Source organism: Physeter macrocephalus, chromosome 11 (assembly GCF_002837175.3).
Source record: "Physeter macrocephalus isolate SW-GA chromosome 11, ASM283717v5, whole genome shotgun sequence".
In the NCBI taxonomy this organism is placed as follows: Eukaryota; Metazoa; Chordata; class Mammalia; order Artiodactyla; family Physeteridae; genus Physeter; species Physeter macrocephalus.
The window spans coordinates 7,066,210-7,085,019 of NC_041224.1; the positions used below are offsets into that span (position 1 = coordinate 7,066,210).

At 48.9% G+C, this 18,810-nt stretch overlaps 1 long non-coding RNA gene across 1 annotated transcript; it reads left to right on the forward strand.

The window, feature by feature from the left end:
* The first annotated feature begins 927 nt into the window (after positions 1-927).
* LOC114487234 (uncharacterized) lies at positions 928-4,706 on the forward strand. Its single transcript, XR_003682168.2, has 3 exons — positions 928-1,037; positions 2,339-2,485; positions 4,465-4,706. It is a non-coding gene; the product is annotated as an uncharacterized lncRNA (long non-coding RNA).
* Positions 4,707-18,810: the final 14,104 nt, after the last annotated feature.

Consider the following 18,810-nt stretch of genomic DNA (forward strand, 5'->3'; position numbering starts at 1 on the left):
AGAATCTGCACTTTGACAAAGGCCTCCTCCACTGGGGACGTCTGTGCATGTGGCCCTGATTTCCAAGGACCTGGAGGCGAGGGCAGGAGGGGGGGACATCTGAATACCCAGCTCAGGCAGCAGGGAGTTGGGGGGATAGAGGTACGGAGGTTGAGAAAAAGTCACCGTGATACCCCCAATCCTCTCTCCCACATCTCCACCAAGAATTTTGGTGCCAATAAAGAGAACAAATATTTACTGGCACCCACGGTGGAGCAAGGCGGATCTTTCCTCATTTAACCAACAAACTTTTGTAGTGGGCGTTGCTGTTCCCATTTTACAGCTAAAGGAGCTGGGACTCAAAAAGCATAACTCAGTTGCCAGCAAGGGTCGGGGTTAAATGCTCCCTGGGCGGTACCTGCCCATCCTCCAGCACACCTGCAGTCACGCTCGCCACGCCGCAGAGGCCACGTGGAACACGCCTGGCAAATGCGAACGGAGAGGATGCTTCTTGCTCCTCATGGGAACTGCCTTCTCAGCCCCTGAGGCATCGCGGGGGGCCGGGGCAAGCCGTCTACGCTTTGCTCCCCGAGAACTATTGGGCTCAGCTTTTGCCAGTTATTGAGATTCTCCCAGCAGGTGAGTGAGGGAGTTACAAGTAGCAAGCTAAATTTTTAGCAGCTGAAGTCAATGGCGGCTGGGCCCAGGAATCTGTCTTGGCTGCACCTGGAGCCCTGCACTAACTCTGTGTGAGGAAGCAGCTAGAAGAACTTGCTTCAGCAAGGTTTCCCCGTGTTTCAATAGCCATTTAGCTCTTTATCAAATTCCAACTTTATCCAACGACCTTGGCTGCCATGAAAGTGGATTATACTTATCTCTGCTATTTCAGACGGACTGGCAGGAGCCCTTCAATAAAATCAAGGCAGCAGAGAGGCCGTCTTTTTGGAATCTTGATCCTGACCCAAAGTCAAGTTTCTGCAGCCAAAGACAGAATCATCAGAGGCCAGCTCAGCTCGCTCCTGCCTGCCCCCAGATAAAGGGAGCGAGAAGGACAGGAGGTGGGGCTGGGGTGGCGATGGAGGAGGCGGGGAGGAGGAAGGAGGAGGAAGGAGGAGGAGGGGGGGAGGGGAGGGGCCTGGAGGGAGGGGCGAGGTTCAGAGTAGAGACTCGGGTGTGCAAACGCGGGCGCGCACAACACGTGCGTGCACACGCGGGCACGGGCTTCAGGGATAAACGGGGAAAGCTGGTGAGATTCACAGTGAGGGAAAAGGCTACAGCGGGGGTGAAATTCAGCAGAGGTGAGGCCAGACTCCACTTGTAGTTGGAGCCCCTGGACACCAGGGTTGGATGCTCAGCTACCAAGGCCACTCAGAGCTGAGAGAGGGAAGGGAAGGGAAGGGGAGGAGGGGGAGGGGGAGGAGGGGGGGGAAGGGAAGGGGGAGGAGGGGAGGGGGAAGGAGGGGAGGGCAGGAGGAGGGAGAGCCCAGCTACTTCCTAGCTCTTCAGCTGATGGACCAGGTGAAGCCACCTTCCTCCCCATGGGGAGTGGGTGTGCCCCCCCGCACACCCCCAGTGGACATCAGCCTGGGCCTTGCTCTGGAGGCTGGACCAGCCCTGGCCGAGGGCAGCCTGCATCAGCAGTCTTCTGGAAAGCAGCAAGGGGCTCATAACCAGGACTTGGGCTTGGAATCAGAACTTGTTTTCCACTCCTCCCTGCCGGGGCCCCTCCATCATAATCCTGGACACCCCTGCAGAGTCCACCCCGCCTGTCTGTAAAGAGCTGGACGGAGGAGGCTGGTTTCATGGGGCTTTGAGAGTGTGGGCCAGCAGAAAGCAGGGCGAGAGCCGCAGCCTTCTTTGTCCCTGGCAGCTGAGCTGGGCTCTGAGCTACTTCCCAGATGGAAAACACTCCACCACCGGATGGCTTCATAGGACCACTGACCTGGCTTCAGGCGCAGGCTGTGGAGGGTAGATAGCCAGCTTGCTTCACTCACCCAGAGGGGAGGCCTTCTTGCCTTAATCCTGACCATCCCCGGGGAGGCTGGAACCAGGCACAGCTAAAGCGGAAACAGAGGGCTCGCCGCAGCGTGGGAACACAGATATTTTATCCTTGATTTAAAAGTTGCTCCGAAAACTCTCCCCTAGCCGGCGAAAGTCTGCAGTTATGCAGGGCCACCTCCTCTTAGCCTATCCTCCAGTGAAACCTCGAAAGTCTCATAATTAAGTACCGAAGAGCTAGAGAACATTAAACCCAGAAATTTAAAAAACAGCAGCCAACTACTTTCCCTCTAAAGCAGGCCTCACACACACGCATGCGAATTGCCGGGGATCCTGTCCAAATGCACATCTGTTTCAGCAGGTCTGGGGGGCGCCCAGGTGAAACGATGCTGCGTTTCTAATGAGCCCCCAGGGGAGACAATGCTACTTACCCTCAGGTCACAGCTCCAGGAGCAAGAGCCTCATGTCAGACGGCTTTGAACACAGAATGTCGCAGGAACCACAAATGGTAAGACACATCGATATTTATTCTTTTGTCCACCCATTCATTCATTCAACATTTTTTTTTTTTTTCCGGTACGCGGGCCTCTCGCTGTCGCGGCCTCTCCCGTTGCGGAGCACAGGCTCTGGACGCGCAGGCGCAGCGGCCACGGCTCACGGGCCCAGCCGCTCCATCTTCCTGGACCGGGGCACGAACCCGCGTCCCCTGCATCGGCAGGTGGACTCTCAACCACTGGGCCACCAGGGAAGCCCCAACATTTATTTTTTATCTTAGCCATGTTTTCCCCAGTTTTACTGAGATATAATTGATGTACAGCACTGTGTATGTTTCAGGTGGACTGCATAATGATTTGACTTCCATATATTAGGAAATGATTATCACAATAAGTTTAGCGAACATCCATCATCTCATATAGATACAAAAAAAAAAAAGAAAAAAAATGTTTTTTTTTCCCTGTAATGAGAACTCTTGGGATCTACCCTCTGAATAAGTTGAGAGTAACCGTACGCAGCATTAACTATAATCACCGCATGCAGCATTTATGGAGTACATGCAATGTGGCTTCTGTGCTAAGCACAGGGCAAATAGGTGCCCCGAACGTAGACCTCAAGACAGCCCGAGTTCTCTGTGAGCCCTTCAACAAATTGACCTTGAGCGTTCGGTGCAGTAAGCTCTCCGCTCACAGTGGGTCCAGCAAGTGTAACAGCCTCACTGCTCCAGTGGAACAGTGGAAAGCAGATGTGTTACGATCATTGAATCCACTGCTCAACAGCAAGTGCTAACTGAGGCTGCCTGCACTTGGAGGGGTGCTGGTCACTGTGCCGGGTGCAGGATACCTGATGGATAGAGTCCCGCCCTCCACAGGTGATACAGCTGTAATCTGGGCAGGGTGGCACACAGCTACTCAACTGGAATCAGTAGAAAGAGAGAGAGGAAAGAGGAGGGAGGAAGGGGGGAGGGGGAGGGGGGAAATGGTAATGATTGACAGAGCCAAAAAAAAAAAAGGAACGCCCATCCTGATGAGGTGTCTTAATTATATGACATTTTATCTTCTTTTTTATGACTATAAAAATAATATATATTCAGTGGAAGATAACTCAAACAATGAAACATAGAAAATAAAAGTGAAAGCCTCCCCAAAAGCACACCCCAAAGAACAGTTCCGTGTATGCTATTCTATACCTTGTCTCTACACAAACAGGTAGACATGAGGCTAACTAGAATCATCGTTTACACACGGAATACATCTCTTTTATTCACTAAACAATATGCTGTAGACTTTTCACAGGTCAGTTCTTTGGCTTCTACCTCAATATTTGAAAGTTTTTCATTATATTTCATTCTATGGTTTACCATAATTTATGTCACCAGTTCCTGATTGGTGGCCATTTGGATTTTTTTCTATAATAAATGCTGTAAACCAAATATTTGAACATATATCTTTACATGCTTGATTTCTATACAATAAATTCTAAAGAGGAATCACTGGGTAAAAGGAGATGGCCTCAAATATTGCCAAATTGGCCATTACAAAGGTTGTGGCAATTTAAGCTCTGGCAAAATGTATGAGAGTACCAACTTTTGGTATGCTTTTAATCTCTGCTAAACTCATAGGCTTTTATTATTGTTGAATTTCCTATATCTTACGGTTGCTGAGGAGCATACTATTAGCCTTTTCTGTTTCCTTCTTTTGTCGAATTGCCTGTATGTAGCTCCTTGCTTTATCTTTCTATTAAGTGGTTCTTTTTCTTATTGATGTATAAGAGCTTTTAATATTTAATGAATATTCAATCTTCTAAAATTGTCATATATGTTGTAAATATCCTTTCCAAGTTTGAAGAAGCATTATAACTTAGTTAACTGCACAGCCTTGAAAGTGCAGATTCTGTGCCTATAATAAAGTATTGTACCGAGATTAAATAAAAATAATGCATATAGGGACTTCCCTGGTGGCACAGTCGTTAAGAATCCGCCTGCCAGTACAGGGGACACGGGTTCGAGCCCTGATCCGGGAAGATCCCACATGCCGCGGAGCAACTAAGCCTGTGCGCCACAACTACTGAGCCCGCGCGCCACAACTACTGAGCCCACGTGCCACAACTACTGAAGCCCGCGCGCCTAGAGCCCGTGCTCCGCAACAAGAGAAGCCACCTCAATGAGAAGCCTGCACACCGCAATGAAGAGTAGCCCCTGCTCGCTGCAACTAGAGAAAGCCCACGCACAGCAATGAGGACCCAATGCGGCCAAAAATAAATAAGTAAATTAATTAAATAATAACGCATATAAAATTCTCACTACAGAGCTTGGACTTAGCAAGTGCTTCAAAGTCAGTTTATAAGTGTTGCTTGCAGATTCCTTTACAGTAACTTTGATACATGTATCATTTCATCAAATAGTCCTCTTATTAATACTTTCTGCCCTTGCGATTGAGCTAGGAAAGGTCTTGAGTACGTATATTCTCTTATGTGTATTTCAGGCCTTTTTTTTTTTTTTTTCTTAATAAGAGTCTGTGTCCTATGCGCTAATGATCACTCTGCAGACACCCTCTGGTCCCTTGCTTCCCTTACTCTTTCTTTGCCCTCCTGGTCTTCTCTGGTTGAACATCGCTGCCCGACCTGTGCTCTCACTCACCTCCTGCTTTTCTCTCTCCCCCTTTTATCAGAACGCCTCCAAAGGGTGGCCTCTGTCTCCTTCTCTGTGCCCAGCCCATTCCAATCAAGCTTTGAGCCGTTTCCCGCACTCTGCACCCCGAGTCTCCATCTGAACAGATGCTCCGCTCACCACTCATCTTCCTTAAGCCTCAGCGTCACCTGACAGAGCCCATCTCTGCCTCTTCAAACCCTCTCTTCATTTGCTGTCTGGGCCATCGCTTCCCAGTTTGTCCCCGTGTCACCAGCAGCTCTTTCTGGGTCATTCTGCTGCGTTCCCCTCCTCCTTCCTGACTGCTGCATCATGGAGTGTCCCAGGCTTACTTCCTAGCCTGCTTCTCCTCCTCCTTCACCCTCACAGCCTAGGGCATCTCAAACAGCCCCCTGAATTTAAATTCTGTCTTTTCTTATGCCTCCTAAATTCACGTCTCTAGCCCCGACTTCTCCCTGAAATTCAGACCCACATGTTCAGCTGTCTGCCTGTCATCTCTATTCGGATGCCTAACAGGTAGGTATCTCCGATGTGATACGGGCCAGACCAGGGTCGCCATGGACCGTTGTCCAGCTTGTGTACTGCCTAAGGCAGCCAGCCAAGGGAGCCCGATGGGCGTGCAGCCCATGTCCAGCTTCCTAAGCCCTGAGCTCAGGTGTGGGCTCCAACCGCACAGCAGAGGAGGTACCTTCCGTGGGGGTGCCTTTCTAATTCTCTCCAAGTTGCCTTGTAGGTTAGCTGAGGCCATGGCTAAAGTATATCTTTTGATTTCTCCCCACCTCTAACCTGCTACTCTCAATATATGGCACCATTCAATTGAGAAAAAGGAGGGGAAGGAGGCTGAAGAGGAAAGGGGAGAAAAGGGAAGGAAAGGAAATTTAGCCTCTTTATCTCTTTGCCTTAGCCAGTCGGATTCCCAAAGGTACCCTGAATCTGACCTCTTGTCCCCCTCTTCTGCTCCAGTGAGGGTCTAAGCTCCTATTATCTCTGGGCTACAAAGCCTCTGGGCAAAGCCTCCCAGCTGGCCTCCTGGCCACCATCCCTGCCCCTCTGCACAGACAGAGGCTTCCCAGGACATAAATATTCTCTTACCACTCACCTGCTTAAATACTGCCAGCGTCTTCCTGACTCAACCGGAATCAAACCCAAACCCTTTCCTGCAGATTACAACTTTCCCACTTACTCATCCACCTCGGTACCTGGGGCTCGCTAAGCTGCGGCCACACTGGCCTCCTTCCCGGCTCAGATACGCCAGCTCCCAGCTGCCTCAGGACCTTTGCACTTACCAAACCTTCTCTCAACTCTTCACACAGCCACCTCCTTTTCAGTATTCAAGTCCGAAGTATATGTTACCTTCTCAAAAACATCCTTCCTTTTGACCACATTGGCTAAAAGAGTGCCCCCTTCCCCACCACCACTTTCTGTCTCAGTTCTCTAATATATCTTCTTTATTGCATCTCTCACCTCTTGAGACGACCATATCCACCCCTCGGCTTCCTTGTCATCAGTCTGTCCCACCATCGCCCACCAGGTCCATTTAGAGGTCCAGGATCTCTCTGCCTTGTACCTGCCCCATCTCTGGTGCAGAGAACCGCCTGGCACGCGACAGGCTGTTGGTGAGTTGACTGATTAGGTGGACTGATGGCGGGTGGGGGGGTGAGGCAGGCCGAAAAGACCACAAGTAGACAGAGGAAAGGAGAAAAGAGGAGAACCAAGAGAGGGGGAGAAGGGGGCAGGAAAATGGAAGATGGGGCGCAGACTGGGAGGAGGAACCGCCCCTATGTAGCGGGACCAGGAGAGAGAAAAGATGCGCCGAGAACACGGGGTTGCCTTCTGGCAGCAGGGTGAAATCCCGCAGGGCTGGCGCCGCGCCCTCTGCGAGGCCCCGCCACCCCAGTGCGCAGGGCGAGGGGCTCCCGAGCGCCCCTGCAGGAGGCGGGCCCGCACTACACCCGGGAAGCCGGCGGCCTGCACGCACCTGGGGCCCCGGGCCAGGGGAGGCCCCTACGTGAGCTCAGCGGGCGCATCGAAGAGCAGGGCCTCCAAGAGCCGACCTGACGTTGCGCCTCACATGCTCACCCCGCTGACAGTCCGGGGGCGTCTGAAGCAGGCCTGTCTCTGTTCCCTCCCACGTTCCCCAACGGCCCTCCACCCCGGACTGTACAGCAGCTCTGAGAATAGGGTGCCCCGGCAGGCCTGCTTGAGGACAAGAGAAAGTTCCAGAAGTCCAGCCCTGAAGTCAGCTTCCCAGCAGTTTTCTCAACGTTAAAATAAAGACATTTACGGACTGCTTTACGTGGCGGCATCGGGTCTCAGTTGCAGCTCGTGGGCTCCAGAGCCTGCGGGCTCAGCAGCTGCGTCGCGGGTTTAGGTGCCCCGCAGCCTGTGGGATCTTCGTTCCCCCGCCTGGAATCGAACCCGTGTCCCCTGCATTGCAAGGTGGACGCTGGGCCACCTGGGAGGCCCCTTCCCAACCTCTTCAGTGTCTTCCCATCAGTTGAGGAGGGGCGGCTTCTGCCAGCTGAACGTGCGTCTTAATGCTTTTCAGACTGAAACCTTTTCCCGTAGTCTTCGAAAGTGTTACATCCCTGAAGGGACAAAGGAGGGGATGGGACCCCCTCCCCAGAGAGACCCCAGGTGAGATCTTGTCACCCCTGCTGTCTCGCTTCAGCTTCAGCGCTCAGTATTACATTCAGTGATATCAGTATCAGTAATTGTTGGCATTCGTAATTCGGTATTAACCTGCTCAGCGCGGCCACTGTCAAGGCGGGGGTCGTTTGGGCGGGGAGGGGGGACGGAAAGAGAGGGTGATGGGTGGAGAGGGTGACAGTACAGTAGCTGGAACAGATGCTGGACCGGGCGCTCCAAATCCACCCGCACGCCCACCGAGAGCTTGCTGGGTGCGGCTTCTCCTTGGATTTGGGGACCCCAGCGGCACTGAGATCACCAGTCAGCACAGCCCGAATGTGCTTATCTCAAAGCCCCCTCAGACTTGTTTCTGTGCCCTCAGGAGACAGACTGGCACGACACACAGAAAATGACATCGACGGGCTGGCCATTCGGGGAGGCTCTCTCTGCCAGCTTCCTGTCTGTTTAAAATACCGGGGCTTTGCCTGAACACGGGATTTTGCAAAGCCCACCTGGACAAACTCTCAGAGCCCCCCGGCAGCTTCTTCCATGTGTCAGCCATGGGTTTTATTTCCCCACATTTCTCCTGGGAACCCCAGGACGCTGGGTGCCTTTGAATCAGATGTGAAATCCTGCAGGACCTGGTTAGGTGACCCTTGAAACGCAGTGGACAGAAACCCTAACCTTGTATGGTCTCAAGCGAGGGAATGACTTGCAGAACACTGAGCAGCGATGGCGCATATCAAACTTATTGTGATGGCAGGGACTCGAGCGAGCTGCGCAGGAGGCCACGCGGCTTACACAGGAGAGGTCTGCTAATTGCACAACAGGGCTCAGCAGATGGCGCGCGGCCCAGAGCGTAAATTTAGCTAGATTCCCCACACCCGGTCTCCATGAGTTCCAGACACACAGTGGAAGATTCTTTCTGTCCCGAGCCAAAGTCGAGGAGAAGAGATCAACATTGCCTTTCTCTGAAAGATAACACGCTATTGCAAGGGACGGCCCGGTGGTTAAATCAGACCTTTGTCTCACCTCGCACCTAGAGAATCCACGTCACGTCTCTGAAGGGCTCTCCTCTGGATTCCAAGTTGCCAGTGATTCAAGAACTCAATTGGCAGTTCGTTTACTGATGTTTATAATTTGTACAATGTTTCCTTGCTCAAGGTCAAGGGAACTTGGCACGGACATTCCCTTGTTCATTCATTGGATCTGCTCACTTGTCTTTGCAAAGGGCAGCGTCCTCCTCCTCCTGTGTCGCTGGTTCCTGGTGGATGTGGACGGGACAGGATCTGTCTCTGGCGCCCGTCCCCCCACCCACCATTGATGGTTTGGTGAGTTCAGCTGATCTCAGCCAGAGGTCCCCTTCCTCTTCCTCTGATCCCTGGGAATCCTTCTGGAAGCTGTGTTCCCTCTTTCCAAGACGGTGATGCTTCCAGGGAAAGGGGCCCAGTCCCTCAGGGCTGGCACATGTGTTCAGGGCAAGACCCGGTGCCACCTCATGTCTCGGTCCCCTCCCCCTCATCTCACTGCTCCCTTGACCTCAGGGTCCCCTTTGCTTGTAACTCCACATTGCTCTCTGACTAGCTTGTGCCTTGGTTTACATCTCACTGCGTCTGTCACTTCTCAGACTCACAGCTGCATCAGGAAAATACTAAGAATGCAATTATTTACCCATTTGGAATGCAGTGAAGCTTTATGAGGGGACCACAGAATGTCATCTATTCCAGACCTTTGGGAGAAAGCCGACCTGCTGAGTGGGCAGCTCTGGGGGAGGTGGGGGAGGAAGAGATGTTAGCTCCCATGCCCAGGCTGACGAGCGTAGAGAGACATGTATTTTGTGTTCTAGAATGTAATCAGTAGGCCCACTAGGAGGAAGCAGGGCTCTTTGGAGCTACAGCTACTGCCAAGTCTAGGCAGGAAACAAGAAAGAGGAGCTGAGATGTGTTGTGGTGAAAGAAAGCGGAGACTGATGGGTTGCGTGAAAAGGACGTAGGAGCCAAAGTGGAAGGCCTCCCAGTGGCTAAAGAGGGAGAAATAGAGGGACAAAAGCATTGGTAAATGCAATTGATTGAAATACACTAAACAGGTAAAACCATGAGTCCATCATCATCCTCATCCTCTGGGAGAGAGACTCTCATCCCCCACCAAAGACAAGAAAAAACAAGCAAACCAACCCAAGCAACCCACCCAGAAGCACAACCTTTGGACTCCACAGGAATTAACTAGGGCACCAAATCCTGACTCTGAAAATGAGCCTTAAAAGGAAAGAATTAAGCTCCTCTCCAGCCCTTCCTTATGAACTGCATTCGAGGGTAATGAAATAGACCCCGTTTCTAAGTGGATGAGGGAAAACCGCTTTACTGAAGGCATCTCACTAAGGAATGGGAAAAGGTAATGAATGTGTAAAAACAGCCTTTTGCAACCTCTAATGAAATGATTGATCAAGCCACCCTCGCCAGTGAAGGAGCTGCACGTGAAGGGACGACTGCACGTCCGTTTGACCACGGGCGACTCGCTGAGCACCCCGCTAGGCAGGCAGCAGGACCCCCGCACCCGCGGGTGGGATGTGCTGTGGGCCGCCCGGCACCTCCTGTGAAAGCTCCTTACCAGAACCGTTGAGTCGAAACCAAATCAGGCCTCCAGAGCTAACTTCCGGAGACAGGACCCAAAAGAAGAAAGTGAATGAACCCCAAGGAAGGAAGCAGACGAATCCAGAAAGTGGGCCATTCCGCAGGACAGTGACCCTGTACCTGCCATCGGCCCGTGGCACGCAGCGGGGCGGGGGCAGAGATGCGCTCCTCTAGCTTAGAAGACGCAACAACCTATTTTGTAATAACTTTTAATGGAGTACAACCTGTAGAAACGTGGAATCACCATGCTGTGCATCTGAAGCTAATATAACATTGTAAATCAACTATACTGTAATTTAAAATGCATATAATACCGTTCCACAAACAAAATGAAAATAACCCACAAATAATAGAATTGCAGCTGACCGGGCAATTTACAGAGAAGTAACTTCAGGTGGTGGACAGTGTGTTAAGAGTCATCAGTAATCCAAGAAATGCAAATAAAACAAAAGCCTTTTTTTTAAAAAAAAGAGACATACCATCCAACAGCTATTGGTAGACCTAATTTGGATCCCACGTAGAACAAATCAACTTCAAATAAAAATTTTAGACAGTTGAGCGAATTTCATCACAGGCTGGGAATAAGAGGGCCCCAGGAACCACTCGGTGTAATAACGGGCTGTGGTCATGTAAAAAAAAAGCCTGTATTTTTCAGAGACACAGCCAGGAGCAGCAGTGGGGAAATGATACCAAGTCTTCGTATAAGGATTTCATTCCACTATCATCTCTGCTTTTGAGTATGTTTGACATTTTCATAATGTAAAAACTTTCAACGTTGAGAGGATTTCAGGTGACTCTAAACCTTATCGTGAGAGCTAACGATTAGCGTACCTCGCTTTACACTCTGCTTTCAATATTAAATGAGAGGAGGTTGGTGTCTAGTTCTAAGCCTTTCTTCCACGAATCCTAATGGTGACGACCACTTAGTCATCAAAATTACAGTGAAAACCCGGAATTCTGGAATATCACTACACATAGTGCTTATTGGACAGGCTTCTAGAGCCATTTTTATGAGTTTGCAGGACTCAGTACTGTTAAAAATATTCTTAGGGGGCCACACTGATGCTGGGAGGACAGGCAACTGGGGGGTCTGAGAGGATGCCTTGTAGGGATGGAGTCCCCCGTGTCAGGGGGACACACACGCCTCGTTGTCCTGCTGAGCTGGGACATTGCCTGGCGGGGCCCCGGGGGGCTGGGTGAGACCTACTTACTGTCCAGCCTCTACTTCCAGCCATGGAGGGACTTCACTTCCCTACTTCCCTGGAGCTCCCCGAGGCCAGGACTTGTTCTGGCTGGTGAGCGCAGGCAGAGATGACACGTGTTACTTCCAGGAGGAAGCATTTCAGAGGCGGTGCCTGGCTCTCCAGCTCCCCTTCCCTCTGGTGCAAACGCAGCCACCAGAGATGACACCACCCACCCAATGACATCACAGACCAGGGAGAAACCCTGCCCCACCCCCATCTCTGTCCCTCTCCCAAGCCACTGAAGTTTGGAGGGTTTCGTTACTGCAGCGTAAACTGTCTGATACTTTCTAACAGGGAGTGAGAAAATGGGGTGGGCATTGTGGGGGTTTTTTTAAATGTCTTATGTTTGTTTACTTTGTATGTCATTGTGTTCCTACTATAATATTCCTGATTACTGCAGGTTTACTGGGGTGAGCTTTACTTTGTACACATTACCCTATTCCAGTCTCTCCACAAGCTATGTGTAAGCTTTCACTGTCATCTGCATTTCGTATCTGAGACAAGCAGAGCTCAGAGAGGTTAGGTAGCTTGCTCGAGGTCACACAGTGGGTCTAAGGCAGAGCCAGGACCAAACCCAGGCAGCTCAGTTCTAGAGAACAGCTCTTAACTGTGACACTCTCTTTTTACTGTGTGAGGGTCCCATCTCTTACGTTTGCAGGGGTTCTGTCCCTGTTCAAATTGGTTTATTAAATACTGCTTTAAAAAAAAGGCAAAACAGAGCTGTTTCAGAGAGCAGTTCAATAAAACAATAACTTTGAGGCCAAGGCTTTGAGGCTTACAAACTGTTCTCTTCACTGTAGCCTATATAACAACAATACTCTTTCCCAAGAACAAAACCCAAAAGCTCCTCACAAACTGCTGTGTTTATTAGAGAACAACTTGCCTCACAGATCACTTCTGGCTGGATAAACAGTCACGGTGAAGCCTCTGAAAGTTTCCCAGAAGTTTCTGTTAGAGGCTGGTTCCGTGAGCAGCTCTACCCCAGTGAAGACCGCTCCACGTGGGAGAAACTAGCCTCGGCTTGACCCCCAAACCCGCAAGGTCCCTCCTGCTTTCCATCTTGTTGGGGCTACGTCTCCTGAGCGTACTGTGTGTTTGGTACTTTTCTAAGTGATTCACGTGTGTGGATCCTGACAGGAACCCTCCTTCCCTCCCAGATGGGGAGACTGAGGCACGGAGTGTTTAAGTACCTTTCCAAGGCCTCACAGCTAGTGCCCAGCAGGACCAGGGGGCGACCAGGCAGCCGGGCCCCGGATCCAGGGGTTTAAAAAGCATCCTAAGGTTTCCACCCCACTCGTCCTGAGCTAAGACTCTGACCTCCCTGCCTTTCCCACCCCAGCATCCTTAACCCACCGATTAGCAGGATGGGAACATTTCTCAGTAATCCTCCCAGGCTACCCCTACCTGGAAGTCAGTGAATTTATCATCTCTAATGCTCGGGGAAGGGGGAGGCATATACAGAAGGCGTAGTACACACGTTAGGTTTCTTGTATTTTATTGTAAAATTTCAAAAGGATTTTGCATTCGGCGCTATAATACATTGAACCATTGGGAAAAACGGGCGGCCAGGAAGAAGCCATGCTCCCTGCCCGGCTCGGTGAATCTGGAGCCTGGGAGCACGTGAGGTCACATCACACATTACCTGGGGCCCCTCTCCTGCTTTTCTTCTGACCTCAGGCTGGTTTATCAAGTTCCTACTCTCCCTCCACCTGAAGTGTACAGAGATCACTGTGGGAGTCAAGTCCCTCAGAACCGCTGCTTGGCGTGGGAAAGTCAGATGCTCCCACAGCTCTGCAGGAAAATAAAAATTGGTTATGACTCTTAAAAACATGATGGATGGTCAAAAGTCAATGACAGTTGCTGGTAAGGCAAAGTTTTGCATGTTCTGCAGCAGGATGAAAACAGCAAATCTTTAATCGAGATAGAGAGTTGTGATCAAAGAAAGGAAGTGCAGCCCATGGGGAAGTGATTTGCTTCTCCTCACCCCCCATGTACGTGTTCCCCAAGCCACCCCAGTGCGCCCCCAGCAGACACCTCAGTCCCCTGGACTCCTGCATCTGGACCCACTGCCAGCACTGTATCCTCCCTCTTATGGGTCTTTCAGCCAAAGACCGGTCTGGGGCTCTAATGAGAAGAAGGGAAGGGGCCAACCAGTCTCTTTTTAAATTTTTTTTCACTGAAAACATATATGAATAAATACGGTAACGGAAAAAATTCAAATAGTTAAACAGGATATACAATGAAAAGTAAATTTCACAGTGTCATGGTTCAGAGCGTAGATTTCAGGCAGACTGCCAGGGTTCAAGCCCAGCTCCTCCACTGCCAGCCTGGGTGGCCTTAGGCAAGTTATGGAAAGTCCCTGATCCTCAGTTTCCCTGTCTGTGAAATGGAGATTAAGTTTGTTAATTCATGTAAAGTTCACAAATGGGCGCCAACACATGTAAGCTCTGTCTAGAGAGAGATGATGTTATTATTGTCATTGTTGAGATTTCCTTAGACTTTGAGGGAACCAGAGATAACAGATTTTCATGTATCCTTCTGGACATTGTTTATGCATTCATAAGTACATCCCCTGCTTTTTACATGAAGGGTAACATGCCAGCACACTCTTCTGCAGAGAAGCTCGTATGTATCTCTACCTCATTCCTTTCATACAAATGTTCCTTGTGTGACCCGTTCCTGTTGATAGACATTTAGGTCATTCCCCTATTATGTAGTCACAGATACTACTGTAATACAGCCTTTTACGTGACTCGGCGTGTATTTGTGAGTATATCTGTAGAATAAACCCTTTGCAGTTGAATTGCTGGACCCAGGCTATATTCATGTTACACTTTGATAGGTGTGGTTGAATTGTCCTCTAGTCCATTTTCCACGGAGTCACCCCGAGGGCAGCTGAGATGAATCCCCCCCCGGGTGACACCAGGAAGCTCTCTGTGTGCAGGAAGCTGTTCCCCTCCCAACGGGCTGGTGCCCTCCAGAGGATTCCTGATACCATGCTTCCCACATCTGGTGGGCGGGGCTTCTCATCTCTGCCTGGTGTTACCTGGAGCAGGTATCTTACTTTCTCTGCCCATTTGTACGTTATCTGTTTCTAACCCTTTCAACCCTTCCATGGTAATGTAAGCTTTAAACTTCCACTATTCAGGTCAAATATGAAAATCCCTTGTCTCCCTTGCATCATTTCCTTCTGACTTAATGATGTATTTATTTAGTCCGTTTTCTATGATTTCTAAAACTCAGAGAGTGCGTCACCTTCTTTAACGGGTGGGCCATTTGTCCTTTCGGGGGAGGGAGGAGCATCATGAGAGTCAGGGCTGCGAATTAACTAGGAAAGTCAGTTTTTGAAAGTCAGGTGCTCTCCCATTATGGGCCTCACTTCCATGCCCCTTATTCTTCGTTTCCTCCTACTGAACAGCTCACACGCTAAAGTAGGCTCATTATCTGGCATCTTCTGTAACAGAGAATGCTCCCCAGTGTTGGAATTTTCCTAACCAACAATTTCCTTCAGAGTCGTGGTCACCAGGAGGACTTTTTGCAGTTAGTGGGATTGTGATTGGCTCTTTTGGACTGGACACCGGGAAGCCAGGAATGAGGGCCCCGCTTAGCCAGCATCTGAGATCTCCTCCAGGCCCTTAAGAAGCCTCAGTTTCCCCAACTGAAAAAGTAGGGCCAGACCATCAACCCCAGTCAGAACAAAAACTCTGTGATTTGTATAAACTCTTCCAGATGGCCTCTATCTGCCAGGAATGTTCGTGACTATTCTTCCTCCAAAAATTGTCCTTCTTTCCAGAAACACGTACAGAAACAATTAAGAGAATATTTTAAACACACATTAGATTTGCTCATTTATTCCCCTCGAAGACTGTATCTTTTGAAGTAAATGCGACATAAATCAAAGGGCCAGAGAGGTAGTTTCTACCTAAAAACAACAGCAACAACAAACTCCAACCCAAATTATAAGGCCACCTGTGAGGGTGGAGTATTTCCAGGGAGTGATGAGATTAAGTTGGGGTCTACAATAAAATTTTACTCTGGGGCCTCCTTTTAAATGACCTGAAGTGGGAAATTAGAATTACTGGAAAGAAATTTAAATCCTTTTAAAAAAAAGGAAGAAAGGAATCTGTCATTATTTAAATATTTCTTCTGTGGTTTAGCATAAGTTTCCAAGATTTATATCTGTAGACTGTGAAAACTCCTTTCTCATGGTCAGAAATCTCATCACCTCATACCCTGTAGAAGCATAAAGCTTATTTTCAAGTAATTGGACAAAGAGAAAACAAAGACTTAATAAAGAAAATGAGTTTGTGTTTATGGACTGGTGGGAGCAAATTTTTTCTTGGTATTTAGTGGAAAAAATAGTCAGTGGCACTAATACATCAGAGTAGTTTTGGTTTAATGTAAACAGTACAACATCAAGAGGAAAATAAAATTTGGAGACAGATTTCCCGTGGAACAAAATATCAATTACTATTGTATTAACAAGGCCTTTTCCTAATCTAAAAAGCTATGTTCCCTGCTTGACCTTTTACTTGCTCTATGTTCCTGAAATAATTTCTTTATTTCTCACTGTCCACCATGTTTAGCCCCATTGGTTACTTCTGTGGATAAGATCCAGAAAACTGGGTGTTTCTTCTGATAACTGGATCTAGATCTCCCTTTTACTCATTTCATGTTAAAGCTTTTCCTCAAGGTAGTCGTTCATTTATTCATTTACCTAACAAATACTTGCTTAGCACCAACAATGCCCCCAGCACCGAGAAATGTGTGCGGGGGGAAGGAACCGTCCTTGCCTTCCAAGGATTTACGATCTAAATTTTGCCTCGGGAAGACATATGAATCCACAGTTACCAAGTCATGTAATTGAATCCCGCAAGTATTTACTGCAAGTCCGCTGTGTGCTAGACACTGGGAATACAAAACTAAATGAGGTGCGGTGGAAGTCCCAGTTCAGGGGGGAAACAGACCAGGGCAAGCAGGCAGCTCTGCTCCCGTGAGCTCAGGTCTGTAACACAGAGATGTGCACACTGTGGACACAGTGCGGAGAAACACAGAAGGGAAATGTGCTTCATTCCGCCGGGAGGAGCCGGAAAAGTCTCCTTAGAAGGGGTCACCCTGTTCATGACGTGATGTCTGACCAGGACGTAGACCTACTAAGACACCTGTCTCTTTTAAAGAAAGGAAAAACAAGCATCCTTCGCCCAGAAACTTTGGAGCCAGAGAGTCTCTCTCACATCCCTCCAGGAACCCCCGTGGAGACTCTCCCTCCTGCTTCCTGCAACATTGATCTCGGTGACTTTTCTCTCTTTTTTTGTCCCCAACCACTTCTTACCTCCATTGCTCCTGGAGCAGTTTATCCCTGGCGAGTTTCTCCAACCCCATCACAAAAGCCCCACCTTCCACCAGGAGATACAGCCCCAGGCATCTCCACTCACGTTAGCTGTGTGTGAAACAGGAGGGGAAGGGGTGATTCGTGGCCCGAAACAACCCCTGGTTTTCACACCTCTCAGCGATGACACTGGCTTTTTCCTTCTCCTCCAGAAAGACTTTTGACAATAACACTCCCATAGGTTAGCAGCAGGCCTGGCCCTGGTTTTATTGTCGAGCTGGGCTCTGTTTGAACTGCGGCGCATTCCATTCTCCATTTAGTTTGGGACAAACCAGAGAGGGAATGTACCGTGAACATAGCAGAACGCTGCTCTCAGGAGGAAAGAGACTGAGTTGCAGACCTCTGGCCAAATTAAATTCATCTTTGCTACCTCCACCTCCAGATTATGCCTCACTCATTAACTAGTTGTTCTATACAGCTTAAAAAGGGTAAAAAGGCAAAGTTGGAAGCCAAGCCGTAACTTGAGGCAACTTTGTGGTGATGGTCAGGTCCCCCATGTTTGGCCAGGAGTGATGCAGCCAGGGCTGTGCCCAAGAACACTGCTTTTGTTGTAAGATGTAGAGAAATGACTGAACAATAGATATACATCATTATCACGAAACATATAAATAGATGTTTTGCTTGCTGTCTGACATTGCATGCACAGAGAACTTGAACTATATTGCGTGGCTGATTCTGTCTGAGAGTGTGGATGGCCTTATTAGGAAAAGGTGGTGCTTTGTTGTGAAGGGCAGTTTCAAAGGAACACAGGCATCTCTTTCTCTCTCTCTGTCTCCTGGGAGAAATGTGATGTGTGAAAAGGACTTTCTTTAGTGAGTAGATTCTAACAATTCATGTGGGAGTAGGGACACCACATAGTTTGTGGTTCCGGAACCAGGCCCTGGTTTGAAATAACTCATACACTCTACATGAAGCTTGTTTTTATCAGCCCAGGCTGATAATTCCAACAGTCCTGGATGTTTTCACATTTGTCTGTTCGATTTCAAAGCTGAACTCATCCTTTGAAGATGGTGCATCAAGCTTAGAGCGGCATTACCAGCCACCTCTGAGAAGGATACATTAATAAAGAAGAATTTTCCAGGCAAGATGGACCCAGAAAAAACAAAAACACACAAAAAACTCTTTTCTAGCTCTCTAATATGTAAGGCATACTTTTAAAAACATACATGTGTATGTATTTTAGATTTCAAAACAATCACTAACTTAAAGGAAGTAACAAGCACAGTACAAATAATTCTTCCCCTTAGACTATTTACAAATAAGTCTCTAATCCGATGCCCTATCCCCCACCCCCCCGAATACAAGCAAGGACATTCTCCTCCATAACCATTATTCAACCTTGCAAAGCAGGAAGTTAACACTGATGCATTGCTACCACCTAATCCTCAGCCCCGTTAAAATTTCGCCACTTATCCTAATGTTTTCTTGGTAGTGAAAGGAGACAGTTTGGAATCACACATTGTTTTCTGTTGTCATGTCTCTTTAGTTTACTTCCATCTGGAACATTCCTCAGGCTTTCCTTGACTCTCATGACTTGACACCTTTGAAGATGACATTCCGGGTCGTTTATAGGATGGCTCTCGGTCTGGGTTTGCCCGATGTTCTCTCAGGATGAAATTCAGGTTCTGTGTATTTGGGAAGAGTGTCACAGAAGTGATGCTGTGTTTTTCTCACTGCATCTTATCAGTTCACGATTTCAGTTTGTCTTGTTACTGGGGTGTTCACTTTGATCCCTTGATGAGGTGGTGTCTGTCAGACCCTTTTTTCCCCTTTGTAATCAGTACTTATTTTAAGGGGAGT